General features: G+C 52.1%; 1 protein-coding gene across 5 annotated transcripts in view; it reads left to right on the top strand.

The window, feature by feature from the left end:
- The first annotated feature begins 410 nt into the window (after positions 1-410).
- DISP3 (dispatched RND transporter family member 3) overlaps positions 411-27,168 on the top strand; it is a 53,485-nt gene continuing 26,727 nt past the window's right edge. For 2 of the 5 annotated variants that reach the window (XM_074334054.1, XM_074334053.1), the window contains exon 1: positions 411-516. The gene's annotated coding sequence lies outside the window, so the exon portion shown is untranslated. Of the gene's footprint in view, positions 517-1,151; positions 1,177-10,207; positions 10,428-27,168 lie in introns of those variants that run through there. The other 3 variants (XM_074334052.1, XM_019746791.2, XM_019746792.2) reach the window with 3 other exon arrangements.

Below are 27,168 nucleotides of genomic sequence, written 5' to 3'. Positions count from 1 at the left end.
CTCTTGGAGCCTGAGTACTCTCTTTACATTTCTCCTCTGTTGTTATTCTGTAATGTGTATGGCTAAGTTTCTGATGGGGGAGGTGGAGCGTGAACTAAAGGCTCTGCAGGTAGTGGCTGCAGGGAAGGAAGCTAGGGGTGCCTGTCTAGTGGCTTTGGGGGACGGTTGGCTATCAATTCGAATCTGTAAGAAGGAAGGTAGAGGCATAAGCACAGCACTAAAGATTGAATTATTGATCGTTCAAACTCTTGCCATGGCTACATGGAGCTGAGTCTACTTCGTCACCTCTTGACTTTGGGCTTGGCCAGGTGACTTACTCTGGCCAATGGCGTGGTCGCAGATATAATGAGAGAAAAGGCTTAAGCTACATAATGTGGTTTTGTTTGCCCTCTAGCATTCCTGCCATAGCCAGACAATGAACTTGACCGGGGAGCCATGGCAGCCACGGCCCCTTACGTGACACACGGAACCGACACAGTCTGAAGCAGAGCTGTCCTGTCAGCTTGTGAGCAAAATGTAAGTGTTACTGTTCAATGCGACTGGGATTTTGCAGTGGTTTGTTATGCAGCGTTCTTGTGGCAATAGCTGGCTAATAAAGACAGCAAGGCGGTGCAGAGGCTATGGGTGACCAAGAAGTGTGTGCCACACCCAGACCTATAGCAGGGACTTTGGGGACCCCACAAGATTAGGAGCTGGAAGCCCAGCTTCCATAGTCCTCTCACAAAGAGCCAAATGATCACGGGAAAGTCATTCCTTCCGTGAACCTCAATTGTCCCATCTCTAAAATGAGAAGAACAATGTCTGACCCTGAGCCAGGTCCTGGAGCAGATGGTCCCAGAACTCCCGGCTCCGATGGGGCTTATGATCTGCGCCTCCCCTGCCCTCAGCCCTTGCCTGGGAAGTGGCCCCCCTACAGAGTCTTCATGCACCCTCACATTCCATGCACCCTCACACAACAGACTCTATATAGAAAACAAGTCAGGCTGTGATAAATGCAGAAATAAAGGTGTGAAATTGTTCTAGGAGCAAGAAGGAGAGAGAGTTGAAGACTCCTTGGGGGAAAGAGTGGGGGTAGGGTTGGGGGTGGCTTCATCATAGAAGGAGGATGGGCCTTCAGGATGAGTAATGTTTCTGCTGGTAGAGAAGAGAGAGAGCATTTCAGGCAGATGGAGTGACGTGAGTAAAGGCTGAGAGGCATGACGGAGCCCGGTGTCTCTGAGCCGCGATGGGCTAGCTTTGCAGCCAGCTGGGGTTGGGGAGGGCACTGCCAGTTGATGGGGTTGGAGAACGGCCATTAAGGAAGAAGGGCCTTGCGTGCCACATTCAGTATGGGGGCTGTGGGGAGGGTGGGAGAATAGAGCTCTTGGAGAAGCAGAGCCTCCTGCCGGGAACAGTGGGAGTTGTAGGGGCTTCCTGGGTGCCCTGGAAGCTCTCCTGGCTACCCCCAGCCTCTCATACTAGGCCCAGGGGAGATCAAGACTGATTCAGGGCCTTTGTAGGCTCCACGCCCTGGGAACCCTGCAAAGTGAGCAGGTTTGGAAGCAGGAAGGTCCAGGGACTCCGTTGGAGTTAAAGTGGAGTTTTTTTTTAAATAAATGACTGAGTGGGAAAGGGTTAGTTTCCAGCTAAGACAAGAGGAAGCAAGAAGGTAGGGAGGTGAGCTCATCTGGGTCACAGCGTTGGAAGGGACTGGCTGAGCCTCAGAGGTGGCCATAAACCCCATCCTCTTACTTCCCAGATATATGGCTAAGTGGGAAACCCTTAGGCCTGGTAATCAGTCAGACCTGGGTTCAAATCTTGGCTCTGCCATTTACTAGCTGTGTGACCTTGGACTAGTGACTTAACCTCTCTGCTACCTCTTTTGTAAAACAGGGACTATAATATCCACTTTCTGGGATTGTTGTGGAAATCAAATAATAATAGCTGACACTTAAGGAGCACTTATCATGTCTAGGCACTGATCTCAGTACTTTCCATGCACCCCTAAGTCCTCAGCACAGCCTTAGGAGATAGATACTATTGTACACCTCCTTTACAGATGAGGAAAACTGAAGCACAGAAAGGTTATGTGAATTACCCACAGTCACACAGCCAGTAAGTGGTAGAGCTGGGATTTGAACCCAAGTCATCTGGCTCCAGGGTTTGTCCTCTGAACCCACATGCTCTAAATGAGATGACGTGAGCAATTCACACATAGGACACATGCAAAAACGTTGGCTATTACTTTGTTATCTAAATCCTACCAAAAATAGTTGGGAGAACAAACAATTCCTGGGAAATGAGTTCCAGGGAGCCCTCCACAGGCTAGGGGAGTATGTGTCTGTAAATTCCCTTGACCCAAAACAAGGTAGAGCAGGACAAGGACATTGCCTGAGGACTGCCGCCTGCCAGGCACACTACATACCCTATCTTAATGGCTCCTCACCTCACCATCACCCCTTGAGGCGAGTCTAGTCTCCATTTTAAAGGTAAGAAAACAGACTCAGAGAGTTGAGGCAACTTAGCCAACATCCCCTGGCCAGTAGGTGACCCAGTTATGTCTGCCAAACTCCATTCTCTTACCCACCTTCAGGCCCCTTAGTTATTCACAGATTAAAGTGACAATGATCGCAGAATCCTCAGGGGACTAGGGGAAGTCCTCTGCACTTGGCCAGGTAAAGCTTGGTCCCACGTGTGCTGGTCTGGTTCCATTTTCCTGATTTAGCCAACATGAGGCGCCTCAGCCAACCCTGGGTTGCTCATACACACACCAGGAAGGAAAGGACTAGGAGGAACAGAAAACAGAGCAATCCAGGGTGGGGAGATGAAATCAGCTTAGGGTTTTAAGAAAAATCCAAGAAAGCATCCACCCAACAATCCATCCAAGGCCAAAAGGGAATGGATCGCAGCACCTCTGGCCTTCTCGCCCCACGTGTGATGAGGTGCTACTGACCCCAGCGGAGCAAAGGGTCAGGAAAGTGTGGGCTCAGAAGTCAGCTGGGCCTTACAAACCTTGACCTCTCTGAGGCATGTTTTCCTGACCTATAAAAGGGAGATGATTTTCCAAGGGCTGTTGTGAAGATTAAAAAGATGGTGCATGTAAAACACTTGAGTTGGGGCTTATCATACAGTAAGTGCTCAATAAATGTTTACTGTGGTCATTATCAAGGGAAGGGGTAAGTGTAAAGGAGGGAAGGCGGGAGTTTGAGAACGTGAGGATAGAGACAAGAAAGAAAACGAGGAGGAGGACGAGGAACAATGGAAGGGGAGAGGCAGAAGAGGGGGACACAGTAGAGGAGGAGGAAGAGGGGGAGCAGGAGGAGGGGAAGGGGACATGCCACCAGCCCAGCTCCACGGCACAGCCAGCTGTGCTAACCTGGCCCAGGCTGCTCCCCCACGTGGCCAGTAAGACTATTCATGCATTCCTCCTGCCTCCTGCTGGCACATCTGCCAGGTGTGGCCCTGGATGCCAGGGAGAACAGCTGTCCCAAGATGTGCCCAGCTGCAAAATGAGAACCCAGAGGTGTCGAGAAGGACATAGAAGCCTTGGAGGGGTGGCCAAAAGGGCATGCTGTCAGAAGGCAACCACACCACTGCCATCACCTGCCACGGACTCAGTCTCCTCGCTGGTAAATGAAAAGCTAGGAGGTGACCTGGCATTTTGTGCCAGGTGATACCAGTCCCGTGGCATGTCCACAGCCAATGGCCCTGGCCCTGCATCTTGTACCAAAGGGGATGGGTATGACCTTGCCCTCTGGGTCCTGGGAAATGTCCTGCCATTTTGCATGATGGCCTTTCTAGTTCCCATGGGCGAATCTCGTCAGACAAAGCAATTCTCAAATTGGAATGTGAGCTCGGTCATAGAATATTTCCCTTGGTAGATCTGGGCTCAGAGAGAGGAACTGACTTTCCTAAGGATAAATAGAGATATGAGTTAAGTTGTGTTTTGACCTAGGATGAGACCTGCGTGCCACAGGAGGGGACTCTGAGAGTGGGCACCCAAAGGGACCTAGTTCATTAAGGAGCAGTAGAGTGGAGCAGATAAACATGGTATCTTTAACATCAGGCAAACCCTGGTTCAAATTCTTTCCATTGCTGACTCTTTCTGTGACCTTAATGAAGTTCCTTAACCCCTCTGACCTTCCGTTTTCCCATCTGTAAAATGGGATTAATAGTGTGGCAAAGAACTTGGGCTGTAGAATCAAACTGCCTTCAGTTGAGTCCTCAGTATTTACCTGCTGTGTGACCTGAAGCAGCTTACTCTCTGAGCCTCAATTTCCTTCTCTGGAAAGGAGGATAGTAAATACTCACCTGATGGGCTGATTGTGAGTTTAAATGAAGTACTGCATATATACAATGACTGGCACTCGATAAAAGCTAGCCATTAATTATTATTCATGCTGATGTTGTTAGTAGCATCTCTTGCTGCCTAAAAGGTATTTTAACTGCCTGAGTACTGATGATATGTCAGCCAGCCCTTCATTCTAGGTCAGGGGCTCTAGCCACAGAGTTCTCTCGCACAGAATATTCCCCACCCTGCCCACACTGAATGTGCTGGAATAGGAGCTGGCAGTGGGACAGCCCATCAGAACTGTGCAGATTCCTGGCTGGGAAAATGCCAGGAAAGCTCTTTCTTGTTGTCACTGTAGAGGCCCAGATGGAGCCTGGTGGTCAGGGTTAAATCTAGCCTGGTTCCTGGCGCCAGTGGGTCAGCCAGGCTGACTGGAGCAAGGGGAGGTGTTGGCCAACTTCTACCAGGAAGCCGAGGCCAGAGGAACAAAGGGGCAGGGCAAGATGGGGCGATGGGGTTGGGATTCCATGCTGAGTCATGGGAGAGCTCACACAAAGGCAGGTGTGCCAGGAGCCATGGGGATTCCTGAGGAGGGGCCGGGAGACAGGACCTATACATGACTCTACCCTCTAATGCCTGGGCAGCTCCACGGGCCACTCAGAGGCCTCCACCAGGTGTAACTGAGTTACTCTTGACCCTCAGCATTACTCACGCCAAGCATCACACCACCTCCAAGGCTCCCACTCATTGGTCAAATCCGTACTCCTCACTCATCTCTTTGCCGTCACCTCAACCATGGCCCAGGGGAGGGTTAGGAGGGCAAAGTCAGCCGCTGTCCGAGGTGCTGAAACAAGGACCACGCGTGGGACTTCTATCCAGCCTCTCTGGGGAGATTTGAACCCCCAAGTGATGATCTTTACTTCCTATCTCTGTGGTTTCTTTTACTGATGCAGAACCAACAGATTTGTGACTTTAGGCTTAACTATTTATGTAACTGATTTCATGTTCTCCAGCTGATCCAACACATTTACCCCTTTGAAAAATTGGGAAGTCCATATTCCCCATGGCCTCCCACCTATTCTAAACTAATTCCTTCTGCCCATATTCCCCTGGAAGACCACAGTTAGAGGGGCTCTAGAGCTCATCTAGCCTCATGTCCTCATTTGTCAGGTCAGAACAAGAGGCCAGAGTGGGAAGGGCACCAAGACTACGGTGTAAGATAGAGCAAATCTGGAGCCAGCATGTAGATCTCTTCACTCCCCATCTACCCTGTTCTCCACTGCCCCACACTCCTACTTCCCTGCCAAGGGAAAGGGGACCCAGGCAGCATGGAATCTCCTTCCAGGGCTCTTTCCATATAGAATACAATAGCTACCATTGATTTCCAGCTCACTCCGTGCCACCCACTATGCATACAATCTCCCTCCTTGGGAAGGTGTGGCCACTGTCCCCAGTTTATAGGGAAGGAAATGAGCTGAGAGATAAGAAGGGATTTCCCCAAAGTCACAATGTTAGTATGTGACTGAGCTTAGGTTAAAACCAGAACTTTTGGGGTATTTCTGACCTTGCCTTTCAAGCCAGTCCTAACAATCAGATCCTCAAGGAATCTACTTAAAGCCCTCAACTGGAGTTTATATTCTCTCCCATACAATGGGACGGTCTTTGACTAATGCCACACTGTCCAGATCTTTGGCGGGTCCCTACTCTTCCCTTCCAGCACTCTGGCCCTGCTATGTGAAATGCCCCTCAGAGTCTAACCCTTTATTGACTTTCACTCTTGGAGGCTTCAGCAAAACTTGGTCTTCTCCAGATACTGGGGTCAGAACAAGGCCCCTAGAAACATAGATGGTGGATGAGGACACTGTCTTGTTGGGAGAGGATTATGCAGCAGTGTGAATATTGATAAAGCTGTAATTGGCTCCCTCTTTCAGAGCCTGGGTGTCTGCAGGACCAGGCGCTGGGGCTAATTGTTGCAGGCAATTAATAATTTGAATTGTATTCACTGGTGCAGGCTGCCTGCTTCCTTAGAGGAGGCAGGCAAGGCTGAGAAAGGAATGCTAGGCCTGGCTGCTTGCAAAATTCTGGAGGAGGCACGAGTAGAGGGCTCCCATGTGTTTGGCCTCCCCCAGACTCTGTCTGCAGCACCCCACCCCAGCCTGGCACTATCACCTTTCCCCAGGCCTCTCTCTCTTCTCTTGAGTTACTGCCCCCCCCGCATAAACTCACACTTGCCTCCTGAACAGAGCTCTAGGAAGAATGGGGCTGGGGAGAGGAAAGATGGTGACTTGGAAAAAGTTCAGGACTAAAACGTGGGAGGCCTGGGTCCAACCCAATCTCTTCCACTAACTTGCTACAACCAATCAGGAAAGTCATGGAAATAGGGATTGATCATTCTATTATCATCTCTCTAACTATATAACTCTATAAATATACATATTACTATATATATGTACATATATACATATCTATTTAATTAATTATCACACATAAATCTGTGCTCCACCTCAGCTGAAAAGATAATTGAAGGCATATTATAGGCAGAGGTCATTATACTCCCATTTTGCAGCTGAGGAAACAGAGTCTCAGAGAAATGAAGTGACTTGCCCAAGGTCATACAGTTAGTAAAAGGCACATAGAAAAATCAAACTCAGTTATCTAAATCTAGCGCTCTCTTCAGCATACCCAATTCACTTGCCTCTACTCACTGGCTTCCTGGAAGAGGTGACATTGGAGGTTGGCACCAAGAGCTCCAAAGTCAGTGTGTTAGCAAATTGAAGAGAGAATTACTTATAAATGTAATTACTCTGTTCCCTGATTCTAGAACAATGAAAAAATGGTCTTAATCTACTGTATTTTAAAGATAAATACCCCACCTTTCCTCATATACTTTTCCCTTCAGCTGTTCAACCATCTGGTGGGAGGACTTGGTCCGTCCTCCTTCACCAGGGTGGGGATAAGAAGTAAGAGGTGTTATGGTCACCTCTAGGTCGTCTCTTGCCAGCAGATAAGAAGAAAGAGGAGGAGGAGGAGTTAGTATTTATTAAGAGCTTGGTTTATGCTATGCACTGTGCTAAAGGGTATTTTTGTACTGAGATTATCTCATTTAATAAACTCTTTATAACCACTACTATGAGATAGGTACTGTCACCATCCCCATTTTATAGATGAGATGACTGGGGTTCAGCAAGGTGAAGTGACTTTTCCAAGGCCACATAGCTGGTGAGAGGTGGAACAGATATATGGCTTTACTGGTGGTGGTAGGACCAGGCTCAGCTCAGAGGTTCTGCTTCAGGCATAATTGGAGAGAAAATAAAAATAAAGGGATGGGAGCTAAGGACAGAGCAGCCTTTTATAGCTCAATCCCCTTACAAAAGAAGGCTTTTCAATTAGTCGTCCAGACAGGGTATAAGGGAAGCCTCTTATCGGCACCAAGAGGCATTGAAATAAGACCCAGGAAGAACTTCCACCAGACAGCACTGGAGTGGGGGACCAGATGGGATGTAGAATCTTATTTTCTGCAGCCTTTTAGTTGGGCAGATCATTTGGCCATCAGAGTCATTTTTAATTAACACCTGGAGATAAAGAAGGCTTCCGGGGGATGCCCTCAGGTTGGGCCTGAGTCTAGCATTCCCAGGCCCCCTGTAAACAGGAGTCCTGCAGGCAGAGTGGGAAGTGGAGGGAAGGAAGTCTGAGGATGAGGCCCCAGGAGGAGGATTCTCATGACTTTCTATACCCGCGCCAGCTCCCGCTGCCATCACGGTTCCACTTTATGGCAGGCATATTTCAAAGGCCCAGTTCCATTTGCATTTTTAAAACCTTGCTGATGGCCTAGGAAAATTGCATTTTTCCAGTGTTCTTGGGTACCATACTCCCCAACTCCTCCCCCTCTCCACTGGGCCTCTGCCTCTGCCCCCTCCATTCCCAGAAGGTCCCCCACCAAGGGCAGAGCAAGCCCAACCCCCACTAGAGCTCACCTGGAACTCTCGGGAGACCAGAGAGGGCTCCAGGAAGGGTGTGGCAAAGGTGGCTACAGCAATGGCCAGCGGGGCAGCATAAAGCCAGGACCCCAATCTACTAAAAATAGTTCCTAGGGGAGTGGGGGCTGTGTCCCCAGGTGTGAGCTGAGGGTGGCACCCAGCATCATAGGGCACATCAGTGGCACTCCCTGTGGATTTGTCAGACTGAGAGGAACAGTGCGGGAGCCTTGGAGAACTTTGAGGAGGCTCTTGAAAGCAGCTTTCAAACCAACTGAAAAGAGTAAGCCATTCACCCAGCAAAGAAAGCCCTTTGCTCTCAGCTGGGCTTGGGAACGCTCTCTGTGTCTCCCTTATTACTCCCGTACAAACAAATCTCTTCCTGTTCTCCCTCCCACCCTCTTCCATGCTACATATTCTCTGCCTTCCCGCTGGGATATGACAAAAGGGAGTGGAAGTTTGCAGGACGATGCCGGGTCTGTTCCTCTGTACTTAGATGTCAGACGTGGCCTCTGATCTAAGGGCGGTAACACACACACACTCTCCACCTCTCGAGAGAGGCCTCCTGTCTCTCTCGCTCTCCTCACAGCCCAGGGTAGCACCCATCATGCCAGAAGCTCTTCCCAACCCTAATGTCTTTGAGGCCAGATGGACCCGCTAGGAGTCCCCCGAGAGGCTTGGCCAGCCTGGCAGTTGCTCCCCTGACAATCCTGCGCATATGGGGAGTGAGTGCTGGGGCAGGGACACTGGCTCAGACCATTTGCTTCTGCAGAGATAAGTGCTCAAGGCATCCAGGTTCATAAATACCAATGTATCCAGTTGGCAGCCAGACAGTGGGTACAGCTCATGGGGACTGCACACCAGAGAGAGTGGGAGCTCCACTCAGCACCTTGAAGTTAGAGGTGCCCCCAATTTAGTTTTCCTTTTTGAAAAAGAAGGGCTGGGGAAACTAACATGGGCTGAGCACCTGTCTGTGGGTATGGAGCTTGGTGTTTCATTTTAGAATTCTCCTGTGTTCTCATTTCTCCTATAAGCTGGGACTTCCGGATGACAGAGATTGTGTTTCACCTATCTCTCTGTCTTCTCTTTTCCTCCCTCAGCACACACTCTGAGGACATATGATAAACTCCTTGCTCACCCCTCACACAACAGTAGCAATGACCTCCCTTCTTTCTGGCTTCCATAAGTAAAACACCTCGGTCCTGCAGCGGTGGGGGCGGGAGGGCCTGACTGCTGATGCTCTATAGAGGTATCCCCCTGCCTCTCCCTGGGTGTCACCAGTGACAATGACCTCTGAGCCCTGAAGGAGAGAAATGGGTCAGGCACTGTCTGTGGCTCCCCAGCTTCTTCTTGTAGCCTTCCGACCGGGGGTGTCAGGCAGTGTGCCAGAGCTGGAAGGACGTCTGGTCCCCAGGGAGGCTGGCATGGCTCTGGTCTCTGGTGCCAAAGAGGTGAATAGAGAAGGGAGGAAAGGACGGTACAGGAGCCTGGGCATGGCAGCTCCCTCCGGAGGAGATCCGAGGATGCCCTCGAATGTTCAGGAGGCTGGTGACCAGCCAAGGCTGGGTGGACTGGGAGACGATCCTAGGAAACTTAGGGCCGGAGCCCAGCCAGGAAGGGCCCTTTGCAGAGGCGGAGACTGACCCCCAGGGGTCGCTGCGCGGCTTGCAGGCTCCGCCAGCCAGCAGTGGGAGTCCGACTGTACCACTGCACGACTCCCGCAGGGGGAGTGGAGCCCACGGTGGCACCTGGCGCTGGGCTCCGCAGACACCAGTGCGTGGCGGAACGCGGGCCCTCGCTGACAACTGACACAAGGCCAGGCAGCGCCTAAACCGGAGGTGCCAGTGCTGGGGGTGGGGCGCGGCTCCAGAGCCTGCCCGGGGCACCCCCACATCCCGTGGTAGGAGCCGGGACCCAAACAAAGGCGGGCGGCGAATAAAAGGCGGTGGAGCCCAGCGCTCGGGGTTGAGCGCTAGGGACGTGGATTCTCACCAGGCTGTGCGCCGTCCGTGTGCTTTGGAGCGGAGCGGGGGGAACCCCGGCCTCCTGCAGCTCTGAAGAGCTTTTCCCTACGACTCCGCGAGGGGACGAGTCCTCACGGCCAGGTGGCTTCTGCCACCGGCCCCTTCGGCACGCCTCCCTTCCGCGCCCGCGGCTCAGCCAGCTCAGCTTGGCCAGCCGAGGTGAGTGCGACGGCCGCTGGGCGCCATCCGGATTGGGGCTGGGGGATGTATTGCTCGGACGAGCAGGGCAAGTCCTCTGCGCCGCCCCCACCCTGGCCTGCGCAGGGCAGTGTGTGAAGTTCTCTCGCTCGCCAAGCCTGGGATGCGGGCCTCGGAACCCACCACCCCAGGAAAGCCGGCTGGTGGTGGGCAGAGCCCAGAGCTTGCCCCTCACTGCGGGTCCCTAGCTCCACACCAACTCCCAGCGGGCCCAAGCAGCCTTGGTCTGCACTGGCCAGTTTGATGTACAGAAACCGCGAGGCTTCCGACCTCCGGGGAGGCTTCCGACCTCAGGTCCGCTGCTCATCCCTGTGGGGGGATGACTGATTCCATAAAAGTTGAGCGTCAGTCTGAACCCGCCCCGGTCCGGCTCTTGGCCGGGCTAGAGCGAAGGGAGGGGACTGGAAAAGGTTAATGACCTCCTCTCCATCCACTCCCTACCTGAGTGTACTTATTTCTCAGCGGGACATTTTCCGAGTCCTGGGGCCCAATTAACCTGGCTGCAGGTCCAGTGGGGTGCGCAGGAGCTCTTGGGCAGACCCGGCGTGCGATGGAAGACGAGCGCGAGAGAGTCCCCGGGCACTGCCGAGAATGCGAGAATGCGAGTGAGGGTGGAGGTGGGGTGGGCTGTGGGGGTGCTGAGGATGGGGGAAGATTCCTGGCGCGAGTGGCGCTGAGTCCCACGAGTCAACGCCGCCCCTGGGAGAACTTTTCCCAACTCCCCAGGGGCGGGGGCCCGCAGCTGGGCCAGGAAGGCGCCTCCTTGGAGGCTTCCTTTCCTGGGCCCCTCTCTGCTGTGGAAGCCAGCGCCAGCTCCGGGCAGTTCCTCCTGAGGCCAGGCGCAGATCCCCTCCCCTCCATGCCCCAGGTCAGCACCGCGGACAGCTCCGGGGGGGGGCGGCCTTGGAGACTTAAATCCCCGCGTGTACCCCACGGACCCCGCGTGTACCCCATTCACACAGTTCCACAGACCACCCACGAACAGTCCCCAGACAGATTCATAGTCCACTCACGCAAATATACGTCCACCCACGGTCCAGGCAATCTGCACACAGAGGGAAGATGCACACGCACGTGGACAAGCCCAGATCTTCCCACAAGCAGCAGCAATGGGACAGCAGCTTTATTCCAGGTCCTGCTGTCTCCAGACACCTGAATAAGCCCCAAACTCCAGAGCTCTCCGCAGGATGCCCACAGGGGTACATAGTGACTTGTAGAGCTGCTCAGGCTCTGTGCCCTCTCGTGCACACACACATGTATCTCCCCCCACACACAGTCCTGCTCCTTGGGGGGAAGCAGAGGGTGGCAGAGCAGACCCTCCCCCCACCCCAGTGCAGATCTGGACAGGAACCAGGACATAGGCCAAATGGAGGGAGGAGGCTCTGGCCCAGTGAAGCTGCGGGCCCAGCCTTACAGAATCTTGGGTTTAGGCTCAGAGTCCATTTTGCTGAGCTCACCACCCCACGCTTTCTTCAGACCTTACTCCAGACAAATCTACGACCAGGGTCTGTGTCCCTGTCTCTCTGCATCATTCATTGCTTGCACTTTCTGTATCTTTGCTTCCCTGCTCTGTTCTCCTCCCCCATGTTTATCTTTCGTGCACCCACACACACATATCCTCCTTTTTTTTTTTTTTTTTGTCTTTACCAATTCCTCCTTCCCAGTTAGTCGCCTTCACCCTCTCCCCAACTTTCCTTCAGTCAGTCTATGACTGTGTGGGTACAGCTGACCCTTAGGGGGAGCTGACTCCATTCTCCTGGCAGACTCTGCACCTCCACTGCTCTTTTTGTTAACCTGATGCTCCCCCCTTTCCTCTCATGACTTCAGTAGCTTCTGCCTCCTCCCCCAAAAAATTTCCAGGGCCAGATGTGCCAGAGTCCCCACAGTCTTTCCAAGGGGCCAGGATTCCTTGGTTCTGGAATCACAGTAAGTGATTCCATCCCCATTTCCCTGTGGATTTGGCTTTTTGATGGTTCTGGTACCTGTGCCCTGGCTTGCCCTTTGACACCTCTCCTGCTGTTGCCCTTAAAATCCAGAAACCAGCTTGAAGGAGGAATTATTTCAGTGTGATGTGATGGAAGACGCACTGGAGTGCAAGAAGGGAGAGCGGGGTCCCAGTCTCAGCTTGGCCGCAGACCAACTGTCCTTGAGCAAATTCCCTTCTCTGAGCCTCGGGCTTCTCATCTGTACAGGGACAGGGCTGGCTGAGGTACCTTCAGAGTCTCTTGTTGGCCTTAATAATGCGAACGTTGACTCATGAGTCTCTTGAGTGTGGGTCTGACTGAAAATTGTCGTTCTAACCCCAGAGGTTATGGTGCCTTTCCCTTCCTCAGAGCACTCACCACTGGTGAAGTCTTCCTGTCCCCTGAACAAGGGATGTTCTGATGATTTCCTTTATAGTATCAGAGATATCAAGTAATTTTCTTGAGGTTACACAGCTGAAATGCAGTCTCCATTGGGACAAGCATTGATTCTACTTTCAGTATATCGTCTCCGTGAACGGTTCTGCTGGTGGATGCTTTGCTTGGTGAATGAATGAATGAGTAGGGGCTTCAGCCTGGATCTCCTGACACCTAGAACCTTGGGATCATGCTTTAAGCCCTTTTCTCTGATAACTTAGACATGTTTCCCTTGTCTCCCCATCTCCCCTTCCACTCCCCTGGTCATTCAAAGGCAGATAGAGTTATCTAAGACCCTTCATCCCTTACGGCCAACTCTGGGCTGATTGTAAATGACCACAAAGAAGCTTTAGAGGCCCTGCCTCGTGGGTAGGGCTTGGGAAACAGCCCCAAATCTCTGAGACTCCACCAGGTAGGCTGTCCGTGGGCAGCTGGCCAGTTGTCACTACCATTTGGCTAAGCAGCCACTTCCCAAAGCCTCATGAGCTGGGTACTGCAAAAATCAGCTTTACAGATGAGAAAAGTGAGATGCTGAAAGATGAGGTGATTTCCTGAAGGACAGACAGCCAGCCCACTGTCAGTCAGAAACATAAGCACCCTACAATGGCAGTGATGGTGGCAGCGTGGTTGATAGTATTATTGGTGTTGATAATGATGGTAGCATCATCGTAATTGGTCAATGATTGGCCTCTTTGGTTCTCTTCCCCCTTTTGAAATTGTTTCCCCACATGAAGCTCTTGTACTCCTTCCTCCACCCAAATGTGGAGAAACCAAAGGCTGGGACAGTGAGATGGGGGTGTCCGGTTGTGGGTCAGTCCCAGCTGAGGAAGAGGGCTTGTCATTTGAAATCCTCCTCCTCCTGCCCACCCTCCCCCACCCCAGTGCATCTCCTGCCAGAGGGGCCAGGCGCAGTGTCAAAGTCTGTCAAAACACCCTTCCAAGCTGAGTTCCAAACGCAAAGCCCAGGGAAAATAAATAAAGCGAGCAGTGTCTGCCCTAAATAGAAACATGTATCAACTCACAAATATGCATGTTTTCCAAAAGTCGCATTTCACGGCAGACAGTGTGGCTCATGCTCCAGCTGTTCGACAAAGGCTGGAGGCACGCACGCTGCTGGGACTGGTCTAGGGAAGGTGACAGAGCCTCCCCCGGCGAGCTCACTCCCTGCTTGGCCACCGGAAGGCCAGCCAGCCATGCTCCGGCTCCTTACCCACTGGGAGGTACAAGAGAGGGAGGCCTCTAAGTACTACGTGTCTGTGTGGTGGTCAGAGCTCTTTGGAAATGGGCACCAGACAAGGCTGATGGCCTCTGGTCCTCGGCCTGACAATGCGAGCAGCAGGTTGACAGTGACAATACTGATGAGAATAGCTGCATTTGTTGAGTACCTAGTATGTGCCATATGCTAAACATGTAATGTACTATCTCACTTAACCTTGCAACCATCTCATGGCACAGGGGCTGTTATCCCAATGTAACATATGGGAAAACCAAGGTTCAGAGAAGTGGAGGCTTGCCCAAGGCCATGCAGCTAGAAGAGACCAAGCTGGGATCAGATTTTGATCTGAATGAAACGAGCCCCTATTTTGCCCAATACTCTGCATGATTTCTGGTATTCGTTCAATCATTGGTGTGTGTGTGAAGAAACCCATTTACATGATGGTTCTCAAAAAAATGTAAATTCCTCTGCCACCTGGGTCAGGGGTGAGGGGGCAGTACTGTCGCCTGAGTTTAGCTCTGGCCACCTCTCAGTGGCCCAGGATGGGTGCCTGAGGCTTCTGGGCTAGGCCTGAATCTGCATCCGAGGCTCTGTTTCCAGCCATGAGAACCTGAACCTGTCTGTCTAGTGGATGGGCTCAGGTGGGAGCCCCACAATAGGCTTGGACTATGAAAGGTAACTTAACTCCTGAAGAGGTCGGGGCTACACAAGGCCTCTGCAGATGGGAAGTTACTTCAGAGAGGGCAGAGGAATTGCCCAGCATCATATAGCACGTGGGCGGCAGAACCTGAATCTCATAATCCCAGACTGGCACGCCGTGTAGCCGGGCTAGCCTCCCTGAGTGTGTGAGAAGCGTCCAAATGCCCCAGGGAAGGGGGTTGAACCAATACAGGCAGTAAACCAAACACTTCCCTGCCAAGCACAGAAGGAGAATGCAGCTGGGTTTCACTGCCCAGGTCCTCTCTTCCACAGCCCCTCAACATCAAGCCTGGGCCTGGTGACCTGCCCAGGTCCCCACCTAGTCATCATCGTGAATGACACTAGCAAACACAGAGCACTTGCCATGTGCTGGGCACTGCGCTAAATGCTTTACGTGGATTAATTGATGTGACCCCCACAATAGTCCTAAGGTGTTCTTAGTTCACTTCACAATTGAGGGAACTGAGACTAGAGAGTTGTCTCGCCTGCCTAAGGTCACACAGCTAATAAAGAGGCAGGTAGGGCCCTGCAGAGCCCCCACTAGCAGGTTTCCTCTGGGGGCGCAGGGTTTGGAAGCAAAGCCGAGGGAAGAAGAAGCTGATGGACAGCAGCAGGCTATTTATATTCCACCTCTGGGCCTTGTCACTCTTGCTGGCATTTGTGTTGGCAGAAGCTGTGTCTCTGCCAAAACCTAGAAAGAAGAAACCCAGCATAGGGTCCTGGGACCAGCCCCTGGGGGACATAGGGTCTGGGTATTTCTCCCTGAATTCAGGGGAGAGGCCCTACAAGGCATGCAGAATGCGGCCATGCCCTTGACTCTGGCATCCGGTCCCCACCTTTTTTCCTCCCTCTGAGGGAACCGGACTGGGAACCTGGGCAAAGGTCCATTGGGTGGCAGATGAGGGGCTTGTTGTATGCGGTGAGCTTGACCATTGGGAACGAGTAGGTGGTAGAGATGATGGGAAAGACTGGCTTGGAGTTAGATGCCAGCAGGAGCCATACAAGTCCCTTAGAGGAGACCCTCTTTGGAACCATGGGGCGATGTCCCAGGAGACAATGTCCAGAAGCTTAAACCTCCTCTACCAAAAAAAAAAAGCGTTCTCCTCAATCCCCCATCCCAAGTGTCTGCCTGAGCAGCCCCACTGTGTGCCAAGCACTAGACATATATACACAAGTGGCACAGGCTCCGTCGCTGTCCTTGTAGAGCTCACCAGAGTCTCCCATCCCTGCCCAGAGAGGAGGTGAGAGATGATAAGTGATGAGTCACCAAGGTCTCCCACCGGAAGTAGACCCAGGTGTCCACGGCGACTCAGAGGACAAGTGGTCGTTCCAGGGGCAGGAGGAAACTTACCCATGCGTGGTACCCGCAGTACACCTGGGTGTTCGGCCCAGCTCGATGTCTTGGTAGGAGAGGGTGCAGTAGGGAAGGCTCATTCCTGCCCCGACATCTGCCTGAGGCATCCGACGCACATACTGGCACCTGCACGATGCAGCCTTTGCCAAACCTTGTTAATAAAGGAGATATGGCCGCCAGCTGGAAGCCACTCCTGCCGTGAAGGAGAATATGGTGATCTTCTTGTCTCTGGGGAAGGCAGCTTACATGGGGCTCAGAGTTGGGACAGTGGTGGCTAACGGGTGTCCCCCCCACCCCCCGCTTCATGGGCCCTTGCCCTGTCCTCAAGGATTTGTCACATTCTTAGCTGAGAGCGTTCTGCAGGGTGATCACCTGATGATAACGATGATTAGAATAATGGCCAACATATTTTGAACGTTCACTACCTGCCAGGCACTGGGCTTGGAACTTTATAGGTATTATCATTCCAGCCTCATACCAGTCCTGTGAGAGCATTGGCATTATTATTCCATTTGAAGGGTGAGAAGTTGAAGCACAGAGAGACTGAGCCGCTTGCGAGTAAGCAGTGGAGACAGGACTCAAACCCAGGCAAGCTGGCCCCAGATGCTGTGAGCACAGCCATCACAGTGATTGAGGCTCACACTTTGGCCTTTATATTAACTTGATTTGGGTCTTTAAGGATGAGCATGATTGACACCAAAATACCTTTTGGATCCTTCAGGAACCTGGGTAATTCGTATGCATGGTCTCAAGCTGCATCCCAGTTGACAGGGTGATGTGGGTTGACTGTTTCTTGACCGCCAAGCAACCGAGCAGATCCCTTTTCCGATGTCCAGATGTGGGCAACATCTGGCAGACTGGCAGGACTTTTCTGGCTTTCATCCAGATGTTCCCCCTTTTCACTCCATGTAGACACAGCTGAGACTTGCATCCCTCTGGACATGTTTGTATGTGGGAAATTTCTGGTTGAAAAGGAGCCACTAGTTTTAAAGCATCGTCTTGTGACTTCACAAAGGTAGGATGTCAGTGATGGTTCCTCTGTGTAATCCAGGCCTGCGAGACATTAGACTAAGCTAGAGAAAAATCAGTAGCTTTGGGAAAGTGTCAGCCGCAGACGGAGAAATTCCCTCCTTCCTGTCTTCAGCCTGGGAAGCTGGGAGGAGGCTGGCTGGTGAAAAGCACTGCAGGCAAGTAGCTGTTGCAAGTTCCCTGCAAGGGTTCCTGACTTTCCTAGCCTATCTTCTGGTGGATTTGATCAGATGCCAGAGTAGCAGAGCCAGGAATCTTGGTGAACAGGGACATGTCAGCCAAGAGCCATTCTTGGGCACTCATGAGCATGAGAATGGATCTGGGGTGACAAGGTTCACAGAGCCTTCCAGAGGAAAGGAGTCCAAGGCATCACAAAATTAAGATAACGGTGACTGAACAGAAACTCCTTATTTTATATAGCAAGCACCAACGAGTGAATGAATGAAGACTATGAATGAATGAATAAATGAATGAAGGAATTGGTAAATGTATGAATAGGTGAATGGGGCTGATGGACTTCAACAGCAAAGGCCTTGATTTGGTGGGACCTGAGCAGACTGCAAGTACTGACAAAGGGAAGGGGCCTGTTCTTGTCCCCTGGGACACCCTGCAGCTCAGGATCGGGCAGAGAGAGGCCGAAGCACTGAGCCTTGCCTCTCACTGCCCGCCCCACCCCAGCCCGTCCCGCTGGGCCCTGTGGTCCCGGTCCTTCTCTGGGTCCTGGCCACGCCGGGATTGGAATCTGTGCGGCTGCAAAGCTGATGGAGGCTGCAGCCCCCACCCCCTGAGAAACCTGCAACCCACTTCACCTTCCCAGCCGCTCCTCCAGCCCTAAGTCACTGCATCTTCCCTCTTGTCACACTTCTGTGTCTGATGTTTTGAGGACTCCCAATAATGGATCTGGGAAGGTACCTGAAAGCTCATTGAATCCAGCCCTCCCTTTTGACAGACGGGTAAACTGAGATCCAGGGAGGAGGAAGGACTTGCCCAAGGTCACAAGCAAATGGGAGACAGAGCCCCATTGCTGTGGAAGGACTAGGGGAGTTCCCACTAGACTTAGGATAACATTGCTCCATTGAGCAGGTAGGACAGGAGAGGCCTGGGATTCTTGAGCTCAGGGAGCTTCATTGGGTCTCTCCTGGCCTCTGGGGCCAAGGGTAGCAGTTCTTACTTCCTGGGGTCCTGAATCCCCCAAGCATTGTATGAGAAAGGCAACAGAGTTGGGGGTGGTACTTAGGATCTGCTCTCCTCCTGGGCCCTCTGCTCCAGCTGCTCAGCACCGACCCTCAACTCCAGTATCTAGGCTGCTGCACCATCATGGAGGATGGGCTGAGGCTGAGGGCCAGTGTCAGACACGCCCGCGCCCAGCAGGGGCCTCTATGCCGACCCCAGGTGCTAAGGGGTCCTGACCGCACCTCCTGGATTGACACCCACTTCCCACTATACACCTGAGCTGTCAATCAGCAGTATAGCCAGTGACCTGTGCAGGTACTACCTGGTGCGTCTCTACCTGGACACCCAAGATGGTGAAGTTGGATGGCAGTCCCTGATGCTTCTTCTCTCTTCCCTTCCCTAGAGCCTGCCACACAGCGAGGGCTGTGCCTAGACTGTGGCCAGAATGACTCTGGGGCAGGGAGAGAGAGAGAGAGAGAGAGAGAGAGAGAGAGAGAGAGAGAGAGAGAATGTGTTCAGGGGTTAAGAGCCTGGCTCTAGAACTCTGGGAGTTTCCAAGCATGTAAGACTCAAATAAAATCTAAGTGAGAAGAGTACTGAGCTTATCAGAAGTCAGGTTCAAATAAATCCCTTGACTTTTCTTAGCTTCAGTTTTCTTTTTGCAGATTGGAAATAATTCCTAAGGCCAGAGAGCCTATGCAGAAGTGAGCCTACAAGCTGTAAGGCGCTGCACAGATGCAATGTCATTCAATCTTCCATCAGGAGAGGACAGTGGACAGGAAGAGAAATGGCTCTGGTTTGGGGACACAAGGGCCTGAGCAGCCTCCAGCATCTCCTTGCCGTGCTTCTTTCAAAGTGCTGGCCTCTGTGGCCCTCCACAATCCCAGGCAGCAGGGGTCGGGGAGCCCCGAGTTCTCAGTCCTAAGGCTTCTCACTTTCTTTCCAGGTGATGAGGCTGAGGGTACAGCCCTTTCCCAAGTCTCCACCCCAGATCAGTCATGGTGGCCCCTTGTGGGGCTTAAGCACTTTGCATTATGTGCCTTTCTATGGTTTAGCTTCCCATTTACCATCAGGCTTCTCCTTCTGGGACCGAGGAGAGTCCTGCGCTATCCCTGCACCCCTAGATGGGGTTTGGTGTGGTGGGGAGAGCAAGGATAACTTTCCCCTGGGCTAAAAACTGACAGACAGGTGGCCACCTGCTGTGTCCCAGCAAAGCTGATAGCATCCAGCACAGGCTATTCAGCGGTTCCTGCTGTGACAGCAGGACTCACCCTGTGTGCCTCCCACCCCGTCATATAATAGCTTATGAATAGGGGTGAAAGGGAGCCCACTATAGAGAGCGTTTCTCCCCAGCTGGGAGACCATCCATCCAGAGATGTTAAATGACTTGCTGTGGGTCACACAGCAGGCCAATGGCAGGGCAGGTCCCTACTTTCGGCCTCCAGGGCCACTTGTGCTGCCCCAGGAACCCATCCCCTGCTTCCGCTTCCTCCTGTGCCCTGAGCTTGAGCTCCCAGGAGGAGCTGGCTGGAGCCATAGATGCAGAGATGCCCGGGGAATTGTTTTACATATTTGTTAATCGGGTCTCAGAGAGAGACAAGGGCCCCGAGCTCATCAACCAGGAAAGAATCCAATTTGGCTTTTATGGCCACGGTTATTGGTCTTATTTTGTGGGGATCTTTTTATTTTTTTATTAGTGCAGCAAGCTGGGAGCTGGGGAGCTGACTGGCTGCTAGGCCCAGTGAGTCCTCCCGGCCCACACTGAACTCCAGGGAGCAGCCAGGACTTGGCCTGGGGGTGGGGCAGAGGTGGTAGGAGGCTGCAGCCTGGACAGGTTGGTGAAGGAAGGCACTGAAGGGTTTCAGGAACCTTCTGACCCTTCAGGCCAGGGGTGTTTGGGGGCCTCGCTATATTTTACAGGTTCTGTAAGCGTTGCTGGTTTTATGAAGCTTTTATTGCCTTTTCCTCAGAAAGGCAAGGCTGTTTGGTGGGTGCCAGGAGCCAGGCCTGATGGGTCTGGGCTGTGAGGTCTGAGTTGTGCAGGTGGAAAGGAGTGGGGAGGAAGGGGCAAAAGTGGGTCAGTTGGGGTGGAATTCCTCTTGTCAGTAGAGCACGGTCGCTAAAAGGATGGGCTGCGACTCCAGTCTGCAGACGCTCAGATCCCAGCGCTATTCCTGCAAGCTGCCTTGTAGAGCTGAGGCTAGAACAGAGGTGACATAAATAAGTAACGTGCCCAGTGCTGCAGTGCTCGGTGGATGGGCAGCTCCCCACCCAAGCCCATCGCATGGGGCCTGGCAGATAGTGAGCCCGTGGCCGTCTGTTTCCTTTTGCTGCCTGGCCCCACCAGGAGGAGCTGGTTGGCAGATCTGGGTGGTCTGTTTATGTCCCCCTCTTGGACATAAAGTCCTATTCCTGGCCCAAATGCCATCATTTCTTCCTCCCCATGCTGGAGGAAGAGGCACTTCGAGGAGTGAGGCCTGGACAGAGATCCAGGAGGCTGAGTCCATCCCTAGGACCAGGGGACGGGGCACCTGTGGAGCAGCAAGTGTGAGCCCCAGTGGGGAAGGCCGAAGTCTAGATCACCTGTTGGAGGAAGTCACTGGGAACGCGGGAGAATGGTCCTGGACCACGTGGGGAGGTGGTCTAAATACAGATTCCTGGGCCCCGCCCCCCGAGCCCCTGAGTCTGATTGGCTGTATCTGGTATCTGGCCCGAGAGTTTGCATTTTAACAAGTACACCTGGTGGCTGGTCCACATCAAGTCTGATGACCGATGTGGCAGAGAATGAAAGAGTCAGCTCCGGCCTACTTGCAGACCTGCCACAAGCCAGGGCCAGATTTGGGCCTCTTCCCATCTGTGAAGCTCCTAATGATCATGTTAGCTGCTATGACTCAGCAAGTGGGGTGTCACTATCCCCATTTTACAAATGAGGAAACTGAGACTTGCCCAGTGGACCCAGCTAGTGGCAGAGCCAGGGTTTGAAGCCAGGTCTATCTGATGACAAAAATCCATGCTTAGCTCCCTCTGCCCCCTCAGAAACTATCCGGCCCTGGTGCTCTCAGTACCTGCTGTCCTCTTAGTGTTGGGGGACCAGTTCTGTTTCCCTGAGCACACTAGACAGAGAATACACGGAACAGGGCAAAGTGACAATGGCTGTCATGACCATTGAGGTTGCGTTCCTCTGGTGCTGGCTGGGACGGTTCCCCGGGTGATATATCGACTAGAGCAAAGCTTGTTTGCCTGACATATATGGAGCTATTGGGCTTACGAGTTGGCGCCCACAGTTTCCTCACCCGCTATCAGTCCGGGGAGGCATTCCTGCAGCCTGCCCTCCTCTGAGAAATGAGGGGGCTAGGCAGGCTTACCACAGAACCCCCACCTAACACCCTCCCCTCTCCACCCCCACCGGGGCTCCCAGTAAATAAGCCCAGATTTTCTTTGCTGGGGAAGAATGGTCATGTGTGTCCCTCTGAATTTCCTGCCCTCTGCCGGCACATGTAGTCCCCCCAAGGATGGTATTCCTTAGGGGGCAGCAAGTCTGATGGGAGGCGGTGCCGGTGCCTACCTTAGCTGCAGCCCCAAAGCCAGGTTTCCTCAGGGCTGGGGAGGGGCACAGGGTAGTAGGGTTAGGATTTTCTTGCTGAGGGAAGGACTCAGACATATGCTGCCAGTCACCCAGCCACGCCCCTGCCTCTACTGGGCATTTCCTGGCTCTGCTGCCATTTTCCTTTGAGATTCTGAGTAGGACTTGGGGCTTCTTGGGAGAAAACTCTAGGAGGTTCCTAGGACCCAGCTGCTAGGAGGGGGCTCCCTGTTTCACCCCCACTTTCCCTCTGGGATGCTTTATACCCCATTTTATTGGTCAGGGTTCTCCATTGAAACAGAACCAATAGGATGTATAAAGATGAGATAGATAGGTAGGTAGATAAAAGGAACTGGCTCACGTGATTGTGGAGGCTGAGGTGTCCAAGCTGTACAGTTGGCAAGTTGGAGACCCAGGAGAGCTACTGTGTAAGTTTCTGTTGGGAAGCCAGCAAGTTCCCTGGAAGAGCCAATGTTTCACTCTGAGTCTGAAGGCTGGAAAAGACCAGTGCCTCAGCTCCGGTGGTCAGCAGCAAGAGTTCCCTCTTACTCAGCCTTTTAATTCTATTCAGGTCTTCAATTGATTGGATGAGGCCCACCCACATTAGGGAGGGCAAGCTGCTTCACTCAGTCTGCGCATCCAGAATCGTGTTTGGGCAAATGTCTGGGCACTCCTGGTCCAGTCAAGCTGATACGTGAAATTAACCATCACACCCACGCTCCCACTGAAGGGAAGGCAGACTCCTGAACCTGGTGGAGACTTCCTTTGCACCTTACCCTCACCTACTGAAAGCAGAATTACCGAGACTTGAGTGATTTCAGGCCTTATGGGCTCGCAGGCTTGCGAAAGAGCAGTAGGTGTCTTCAATGAGTATTGACTGACATCTCAGCTCTCAGGGAACTCAAGGGCTGTTTGGAATAGTGAAAAGAATGTATTAGGCTTTGGGATCCGTAGGCCTGAGATTCAAATGCTAGTTCCACTACTATTCGCTGTGTGATCACAAGGGAGTCCCTTAACCTCTCTGATGGTTTATTCCTCTGTAAAATGGGGTTGCTCATAATGCTCCCTTGCAGGACTAATGTGAGTTCAAGAGAGACTGGATAGGGTACTTGCACCTGGTAGACACACAGCTAATTATTACATTATGATTCTCTTAATGAGGTTCTGCACTGAGTGAGTGGAGCTTTTGCCTCATTTTCACCACCACGTCTCCAATGCTTTTGTAAGCTTCCTGACCTGAGACGGACTGCCCAGGTCTCCAAGAAGAACTTGGGGTTCTGTCTAGTAGGCACAGAACCAGGGCATCTGAGGGATGGTATACTCTCAGAAGATGGGGTATTAGGACTTAGGACAGTGAGACCTAGGAGGGACAGAGCCCCCTTCTTTCCACTCCTGCCTTCTCTGCTTCGGTTGAGCTGAATTCACCAAAGGAGCAGGCAGACACATAACCAGGAAGCAGAAGACACAGTGTTCCCACTTTAGCATGTTAGGGGTAAAGCTATTCAACTCAAAATATGTCGTTTCCAACTTCTGCCCAAACCTCTCAGCCCAAGGGTAGGAGAGTCAGACACCCCAAGATGTTTCCAAGGACCAAAGCTGAACCAGGGAGGCAAAAACACCCCAAGACAGGAAGAAAAGCTGGTTCGCTCCTAATTGCCATTAAATTGTATATATATACATAGATGTATTTTAAGTCGAATCTGCATGTCTAATGTGATTTCTTTGATTACATTTTAATAGTCTAGCTGGGATGGAGGAATGAAGAAGGAAGGGTGCTGTCACCCTTCGACAGGAGAGAAGTTGTAAACAGGGCTGCAGGCAGATTGGTCTGGAGAAGGAGGAGGCCCCAGTGTGAAGCTGGGCGTGTCTCTGAGGCAGCACCACCTCCCACCAAAGCCCCATCCTGTCCAGATGGGCAAGTCCATCTGGCTTGTGACTTCTCCCTTAGACCTTAAACATAGCTGCCCTACTTTGGCTCTTTGGGTCCACATATCATCTCCAGGTCTGGTGGTTCCCTGGGGCTGCCAAAAACTCCCAGACTCCGGTGATAGAACAGATGGAACACTCCTTTGAGCCAAGAGTCCTGGCTCTGCCACTGAAACATGACCTTGGGTAAGTCCCTTCTCCTTGCGGGGTCTCAGTTTCCCCATCTGTAAAATGAAGGAGTTGGACTAGATGTGCTCTGGTGTCTCTTCTGGGTCCGATGGCTGTGACCTGCTTCCTACTCATTTTAAAGACCCCCCCCCCATCTCAGGGGAACAGGAGATTCCACACTTATGTACCTGCTGGTCATTTGCCAACTCCCTCTCTCCCAAGTCCTCTGCTTTCTAACTAGGATCTCTCCTGCTGCAAGCGGAGCCAACACTCCTTGTTTTCACTCCTTGGAGGACAGAACCCTCCTCCTGTGCCTATTATAGGAACTCCTCAAAGAGTTGAAGACTGTTAGCAAAATCCCTTCCACACACATACACACACATTCTATTTTTAAAGGCATTCATTTCTGCTTCTAAAAGTAAGGCTACCTGATCATTGTAGAAAAATTGGAAATAGACAAGTATAAAAGAGGGAATAAAAATCATCCACAATCCTCCCAGAGATAACCACTGTTAATGGTTTTTTAACAAATGCGCATATATGTGGATTTATGTTTCTGTTATAAAATTAGTGTTATGCTGTAAATAAGCTTTGAGTTGCCCCAAGCCTGGCCCGTGAAACTGGCCCAGGTTCTTCCTTCCGAGGCTCTCCAGAGTCTGCTGTTCCCTTTCAGGCAGGCACCCCACTTGCTTTTCCCAAGAGTAGGGTACCTTGTTCCATGAATGTGTGCATGGGTGCCTGGGAGGTCCAGAGTTTAACTTCGACCACCTCTGAATGTGTTTGTGACAGAGACAGAGGGACAGAGAGCGAGAGAGCATGCGTGTTAGTCACAAGCGTGAGCATATGCCACGGGCCCACCCTAAAGGGAGGTCATTTTCTTCGTCCTACTTCAGGCTCTTTGTCTGAGCCAATGACAAAAACCAGAGGAGCCACCCTTAGCTTCTTTCCATGGAGCAGCTGGAACTCCTTGATAAGCTAATCAATTCCCGTCATTTGAGAAAGGAAAACAAATTTGCAGTTTGCTGCCCGTCTGTCCTGTGGGGGCCTAAGGAGGTGGATGCCAGCTGAGGCATCCGAGTGAGACCCCACCCACCAGCGGGCCTCACTCAGCTTGGTGGGATCTCTCCGAGGGCATCCACCCTCCTTGGTCTGCAAACTGGGCTCCTTGGAGATTCTGGAGGTGTCACAGCTGAAGGGACCTGGGCTTTTCCCATCCTACTGCCAGAGGGAGAGACAGGGCCCCAAGAGGGGACAGGACATGGCCAGGGCCACACAGAAAGTTGAGGATATGGGGCCATGTTACTCGACCACCACCAGTCTTATGTGATGGCCCATGTGGCAGCTTTTCTTTCCAAGGGTGGGCTGAGAAGGCAGGCATGGGGGTGGGGAGGGAGAGTGGACTGAGAGACAAAGAAGCCATCCAGTCCACTTCCTGTTTGTCCATTTCATACTCTTCAGAACCCTTCCCGCTGCAGGCAGAAGAAACCACCCTCTCTGCCATATGCTTGCACTGTTTGGTATCTGACTTCAGTACAGGGGAAAGTGCTATCTACTACCTAACCCAGATTCTTCAGAGATTCCATTTCCTTCCTTTATTCAACAAATATCTGCCAAGCAGTGACCCCTTCCAGGAGTATTTTAGGCCATGGAAACCCAGCAGGGAACATGACAGCCAAGTCCTTGTTCCCTTGGAGTTCATGTCCAGCCAGCTGTGGAGCTCTCACTGAAAGGCAGAATGGCTGTGGCCAATTTTCTGGTCACTTAAATTCAGCAAATGCTGTCCCCAGGGCACGGAGTCACACGTATCAGACAGGGCTCCATTGAAGTTGTTGCAATTACTACTACTACGTAACCAGCCGTCCTGAGACTCAGTGATCTATGACAACCAGTGTATCACGCTCGTGGACTCTGCAGGTCAGGGCACAGGAGAGGGTGGCTTAGCTCTGCTCCACAGTATCTGGGCCTCAGCTCACGTGCCCAGGGGTTAATGCTGCCTGTCAGCCGCGGTGTCCGCAGGAACATCTACCTGTGGACTCTGTACGGGCTAGTTTGGGCTTCCTCACAGCATGGCAGCTGGGTTCCAAGGATGAGTGTCCCAGGAGAGCTAGGTGGAAGCTGCATCTTTATTACCTAGCCTCAGTAGTCACCGAGCACCACTTCTGCTGTGGCTATAAGCTCACCCGGATTCAAAGGGAAGGAATGCAGACATTACTTCTTGCTGGAAGAAGTCTCAAAGTCACGTTATAAGAAAAGCATATGGAATGGGAGATATTGTTGATGAAATCTTTGGCAAATACAACGTGCCACATGGGTCTTTTAGGAATTCACAGACTTTAGGGGGAAGCAGATTATAAAAAACAGTAGCTGTCCTTTCCCAAGCACTTATACCTACCAGGCACTATTGTCAGCCTGCTGTGTATATCACCCTTCCAACACCTCCGTGGTAAGTACTGTTAGCCCCATTTTGCAGATGGAAAGTCAGGCTCAGAAAAGTTACCCTGCCTGCCTTAACTCATACAGCTGGGATTTGCACCCAAGTCTGTCTGCCTCCAAAACCATAGCCCTTAACACTCTGTTATACTGCCTCTCCTTCTCCATCCCTAAGTAATTTTTACTCCCAAAGTGTGGTGAGAAGCTTAGACAAGCAGCTGGGGGTGGGGGTTCAGATTTGGGAAGGCTTTTTGGCAGAGGTGACACTTGAGCAAGGCCTTGAAAGATGCGTTAGATTTGGACACGTGCAAAAAGGAGTGACATTCCTTGTGGGGTAGCAATGGGATAGAGGGGCTGCTGAGTTCCAGAATCCTGGCCTTTGACCCCCTAACACACCAACACATTCTAAACTGTACCCCCTGAAAGGCAGGCTGGACATAGTCCCAGAAAAAGTGCCAAAGTGGCCCCTCTCCCTCTCCATCCTATTACCATCAGCTTCCTCCCTCAGAGGCTGGGAATGGGGCGGAGGCTCCCACAGGCCCCCACCTCCCGGTGCAGACTTGGTTTTGACCTTTGGAGGTGGAGTGAGGCTGAGCGACCTCTGATTCACACTCAGGAGTGTGTACTAATACGGATTGGGCCTGGCAGTTAGCATGCTTTAGGGTACCGCAAAGAGGAAGTTGAATTATTTCATTGATAGGAATCTTGCATATTACAGGCGCAGT

This window comes from Rhinolophus sinicus, linkage group LG06, assembly GCF_036562045.2.
Source record: "Rhinolophus sinicus isolate RSC01 linkage group LG06, ASM3656204v1, whole genome shotgun sequence".
Classification (NCBI taxonomy): Eukaryota; Metazoa; Chordata; class Mammalia; order Chiroptera; family Rhinolophidae; genus Rhinolophus; species Rhinolophus sinicus.
This window is presented reverse-complemented; position numbering and strand designations above follow the sequence as displayed.